The sequence below is a fragment of the Clytia hemisphaerica genome, unplaced genomic scaffold (assembly GCF_902728285.1).
Source record: "Clytia hemisphaerica strain Z4C2 unplaced genomic scaffold, Clytia hemisphaerica genome assembly, whole genome shotgun sequence".
NCBI classification, from domain to species: Eukaryota; Metazoa; Cnidaria; class Hydrozoa; order Leptothecata; family Clytiidae; genus Clytia; species Clytia hemisphaerica.
Genome location: NW_027104271.1, coordinates 114205 through 120207, shown reverse-complemented (window position 1 = coordinate 120207; position 6003 = coordinate 114205). Strand labels below are relative to the sequence as shown.

Genomic DNA, 6003 nt, shown 5'->3' with positions numbered 1-6003 from the left:
ACAGCAAAAGTTTTAAGGGACAATGTATAGACTGTACCTTTAATCATAAAGGTTGGCGAGTTCAGTCAAAATACAAATTTGATCTGCAGCGTCACGCTTCACCTTGTCTTAATAGATGAGTCAAATTTAAACAACCATCGCCAAACAAACTCTCTGGTAGTTTTCCTTAACTTCAGAAAAAGTAATTATACCTATTTGGGTATGCGGGAAGACTTGTAAGTCTTCCTAAAGGAATGCTTCTCTTTTGAAGCCTGGCGCCCTTGCCCCGCAGAGCCAACACACTATAGCACAGGAAAAAATTTTCGATTTACAAGGTTGGAAATTTCAAGTTTTCTTAGTTGGAAAAAAACATAAAATCCAATGGAAAATCCAACCTGAAAATGTGGGACATTCTCCAAGGTTGGGAATTTTGCATTTTCCATGGCTTGGAATTTTCGTAAATCCAGGTTGAAAAAAGCAAAAATCCAAATTTAACAAGGTTGGAATTTTTTAAAATTCAGTTGGAAAAAAGCCAAAATCCAAGCTTAAACAAGGTTGGAATTTTCGAAAATCGAGGTTGAAAAAGCCAAAATTCAAATTTAACAAGGTTGGAATTTTCCAAAATCCAGGTGGAAAAAAAGCCAAAATCCAAACCAAACAAGGTTGGAATTTAAGAAAATCTAGGTTGAAAAAAGCCGAAATACAAGGTGGCTGGAAATTTCGAAAATTCAGGTGGAAAAAAGCCGAAATACAAGGTTGGAATTTTTGTAAATTCAGTTGGGAAAAAGCCAAAATAAGCTAAACAAGGTTGGAAATTTCGAAAATTCAGGTTGAAAAAAGTGGAAAAAAGATCTTAAACAAGGTTTTTGTTTTTGTGAACAGTCACTCGCTAGCCTAGGCTCGATGGCTCCCGGTCAATCTCTCGTTATTGTTCGCACAGATACGTTGTTGATCTTAGATCACTCACACAGCTCAGCAGGGCACTATTTGAAACTATGACACAAGTACCTTATGTGCTTCACTGTGCGAACTCACTGCGATTGACCGAGGCCGCTCCGAAGAGACGCCTCACCTGACGGAAACTTATAGCTTGACTGCTCACATTATAGCCTAATAACTAGGTTAGCTATACACCAAAACAGTTTTGAGCGAAAAATCGCTTGTGGTTTTCCCAAGGACATGCGCAGAAAATGGTTAGAAAAGCTTAATTTCCACATGGATTTTTAACGTTTTCCAAACTGTTTGGAGAAACACAAATTTCCAACCCAAAAAGTCTAGTTTTCCAATCGAAAGAGTTTCAATTTCACAAAAATGTAATTTCCACATGGATTTTTAACGTTTTCCAAACTGTTTGGAGAAACACAAATTTCCAACCCAAAAAGTCTAGTTTTCCAATCGAAAGAGTTTCAATTTCACAAAAATGTAATTTCCACATGGATTTTTAACGTTTTCCAAACTGTTTGGGAGAAACACAAATTTCCGACCCAAAAAGTCTAGTTTTTCAACTTGAGGTATCAAATTTACTAAAATATGTATTTTCACATCGATTTTTGAGCTTTTTTTTCAATTCCCAAACTGTTTGGAAAATAAAAATTTCCCACCCAAAAAGTCATGTTTTCCAACCAGCCTTGGAAAATTGTCATTTCTACATGGGTTTTTTTCACTTGATTTTTCAAGGGCATTGGTTTATTCTACAAAACCTATGGGTAATTTACGTTTTCCAAATCAGCTTAAGGTAATCGCTCAAATTTCCAACCTTCAATTATAAAATCAAAATTTCCAACCCAAAAATATTGAATTTCCAACCTTGGAAATCGAAAAATTTTTCCTGTGTAGTGTTATAAGACAGTCAGTTAGATCGTACTGTTTAATAAAACTAGTGAAAACGTAATGTTAACCTGTACATAATAACTTTTAATGAACTGAGAACTGTATATATAAATGATGTATCATATTTTAACTAAACTATTTCAACACTTTTCCCATAGGTGTAGTTGGAACATCTCATAGCCCAGTTAAGGCAGTCCAAATAAGAGAAGGAAAACTCTGATATAACACCAGCTGGAGAAAACCAGTTTTTAAATCTCACTCTGTTGCAGGTAGAGTGATAGGGGCCACTAGGCAGTTAGCATCTAATAGTTAATCTGGTTTTTGTCCCTCTTCTGCTTAGTTCTTGAATTAAGGAGATATCTCTCGAGTTAGTTGAGTACTGCCCCACCCATGGGAAAATGGGTATGTAGCCGTTGCGCAGCACATACTATTTTAGCAATTGAAAAGATAATGGATTCTTCACCAAACAGCACCAGGGTCCGGGATCAATCGGTAGTCCTTCAGGACACGCCCGTGATCCCCGGGCAAGCCCCTGATTTTATCGATCATTTTTCTCTCTTTGATACCATAACGGGATCCAATGATGGAGAGATCTTCACCCCCAGTTCCTTGGGGAGGATTTCTTCTGACAAGAAAGAATCTGATCACCCAAAACAAAACAAATTACTGAGATGTACCAATCTCTTGAAAATTAGTACTTTCAATGTTCGAACCTTGAATGGACCTACACAAATAAACGAGCTCGTGCGTTCAATGTCTGAAAATTCCATAGACATGATTGCAATCCAAGAACATCGCATTTTTCACCCTGCTGATAACCTTACGTATTCTTCAAACTCTACTCTTCAACTTATTACATCTTCAGCAACCAAAAACTCTGTTAATGCTACGGTGGGAGGAGTAGGTCTTCTTCTTTCTTCCAAAGCTAAAAATAACTTGATTAAGGTAGAATCTATCACGCCTAGAATTTTTGATTGCTGAATTCTCAAGCAATCCAGTTTTATCAGTTATTTGTGTCTATAGCCCACACAATAGCGCCCCTAAAGAGGAAGTTGAGGAATTCTATTTGGAACTTAAAAATGTACTCGACGATATTCCAAGACATAATTTCATAAGCATTGCGGGTGACTTTAATGCGAAGCTCGCATGTCCCGATGTCTCTTTCTCCTTTAATAAGCACACAAATCGCAATGCCGGCCTTTTCTCCTCAAATAACTATTTCATGAAATGTGCCAATCACCTTCGGACATTCCAATATCCAAATGGCGTTAAAGCTCAAATTGACTATATATTCTCTTTCGTAAAAAATGGAGGAATAGTATTAAAGACTCCAGAGCATATTCCTCATTCTCCACTGTTAGCTCTGATCATCGTATTGTTTCCTCAAATATCAAATTGAGCCTTCGTGCATCAAAACACTCGAAGCCGCACCCTCTGAAGAAAATCGATTGGAAGGAATCTTCTCTCAATCCTGAAATCCGTAACAGATTTACTGTCGAAGTATATAACCGCTTTTCTCATCTTTTCATTGAGGATCTAAATAAAGACAACATTGAAGATGCTTATTCCAGTTTGATTGAAACCACTGAAAAAATAGCTCTCGAGCAGCTCCCTATGAAAAGAAAAGAAAACATCTCAAACTCGAAAGACATCCCGTCTGTCATTGCAGCAAGAGATAATCTCAAACTTGCAGCATCTCTCTACAACAATGTCCCTACGCGCAGGCGAAAGGCAAATTTAGATTCTTGTAAAGCTAAACTTGACGAGGCCTACCTAGAAGCCGAAATATCCTTTATAAACGGCCATAAACTCCATGTCTGAATACTTCTCGCATAACTCTCAGCGAAATGCTTGGAGCCTAGTCAGAGAGCTTAGTGGAAAAAATTCGAAACCCCCCATTCAATTAAAAGGCGGATCCACTGCGAAACGTCTAGATAATTGGCTCAATCATTTTAAAAATCTTCTTGGCAAAAAGCCAATTCTCTCTGAAAATAATTCTCTACCCAGGGAACAAATATCTCCGCCTTTGGACATTCCTCTTTCTCCTTTCACTTTAAAAGAATTAACAAAGGTCCTTTCCCAAACTAAATCTTGTAAAGCTTTCGGTTCAGATAACATTCCACCTATTATCTGGAAAGACGAAAACTTCCACGGTTTCCTTCTTAATCTTTGTAATATCGCGTTCGAAGAAAATGTTTGCACAAATCATTGGCTAAAATCTCATATCATTCCCGTTCCGAAAAAGGGAGACCTCACTCTTGCTACTAACTATCGTGGTATCTCAGGCAAGTTACGGCCTGTGCAAAAAAATCGATAAATCGTGACGGCCGTGACGGCCAGTTGTTCCACCCCTTTTTATGGGAAAACTTTTCGTTATTTTTACTCTTCATATTAATACCTTTCCAAAAAGTCCTGGGCCAAAAATTCTGTTTCAGCCATTTTGGGAAATTTAAAGCAAAACACTTTTGCTGACGTCAGCAAAAATTTGAAATACTAATATCTCCTGGAATATTCATTGAAATGAGCTCAAATTTTGTACGAAAGTAGGGTTTATAAATATCTTTCATTTCCAAAAAAAATTTTTTCAAAGAATTGATGACGTCAGCAAAAATCAGCAATTTTCGTTTTTCCTAACAAAATGCTGACGTCATCAATTTTTTGGAAATTTTTTTTTGGAAATAAAAGATATTTATAAACTCTACCTTCGTACCAAATTTCAGTTCATTTCGATAAATATTCCAGGAGTTATTAGCAATTTAAATTTTTGCTGACGTCAGCAAAAAGTGTTTTTCCTTAATTTTCACAAAATGGCTGAAACAGAATTTTTGGCCCAGGACTTTTTGGAAAGGTATTAATATGATGAACATAACTCAGTAAAAATTTCTTCCAGAAAAGGGGTGGAACAACTGGCCGTCACGAGTTTTATGAATTGTTGGATTTTTGTGTTGGTCGTCATGGAAATGACGGATATTTTTGACGTCAAAACTTAAAATGCCAATAATTCCTGAAATTTTAATCCAAATGAGCTCAAACTTTGTACATAGGTAGGGTTCATGAATATCTTTCATTTCCAAAAAAATATTTTCCTATAAATTGATGACGTCAGCATTTTTTGAGGAAAAAAGAAAATTGCTGATTTTTGCTGACGTCATCAATTTTTTGAGAATTTTTTTTTATGAACCGAGAGATATTTATAAACCCTACCTTCGTACCAAATTTGAGTTCATTTGGATAAATATTCCAATAGTTATTAGCAGTTTAAATTTTTGCTGACGTCAGCAAAAAGTGTTTTTCCTTAATTTTACCAAAATGGCTGAAACACAACTTTTGGCCCAGGACCTTTTGAAAAGGCATTAATATGACGAGTAAGAAAAACCAAAAATCTTTCCCGAAAAGGGGGTGGAACAACTGGCCGTCACGCATTATTTGATTCGTTAATTTTTGCACAGGCCGTAACTTGCCTGAGATATCTCTTCTTCCAATAGCGGCCAAAATTTACAACAAACTTTTACTCAATAGGATTAGGTCTAAAGTCGAACCCATTCTTCGTAAAAACCAAAATGGTTTTCGTAGTGGGCGCTCCACACTAACACAAATCCTATCCCTTCGTCGCATACTTGAAGAAGTCAGGAATTTCAATCTCGACGCTATACTTGTATTTGTTGACTTTAAAAAAGCTTTCGATTCAGTTGATCGAGATAAAATGTTTGATATCCTCTCACTATATGGCATTCCCTTGAAAATCATTAATGCCATCAAGCTTCTTTATACAGACACCAAATCTTCTATCCAGACTACAGGCGGCGAGACTGATACTTTTCCCATCTTAGCAGGTATCTTGCAAGGTGATACCCTCGCCCCGTTTCTTTTTATTTTAGTTGTAGATTACATCATGCGTGTTTCTGTTGATAAAATCTCACATTGTGGTTTTCTCCTTGAACATAAACTTGGGCCTCGTAGTCCAGCGACTTATCTCACTGATACAGACTTTGCTGATGATATAGCTCTAACCAGTTCTAAGCTTTCAGACGCTCAAAAATTACTAAATGCACTAGAGAATCGGCAGCAAATTCCATAGGCTTACATCTTAACGAATCAAAAACCGAGTTTTTCAGTCTCAATCCCATTGATCCTTCCGAAAGTATCAGAACTGTTGCAGGAATCAAATTAAAGAAAGTTGACGATTACAAATAC

At 36.7% G+C, this 6003-nt stretch overlaps 1 protein-coding gene across 1 annotated transcript in view; it reads right to left on the bottom strand.

Annotated features, from left to right (window-relative positions):
* Positions 1–6003, bottom strand: part of LOC136816675 (condensin complex subunit 3-like) — a 177505-nt gene that overhangs the window by 63228 nt on the left and 108274 nt on the right. The gene's annotated exons all lie outside the window — the stretch shown is intronic.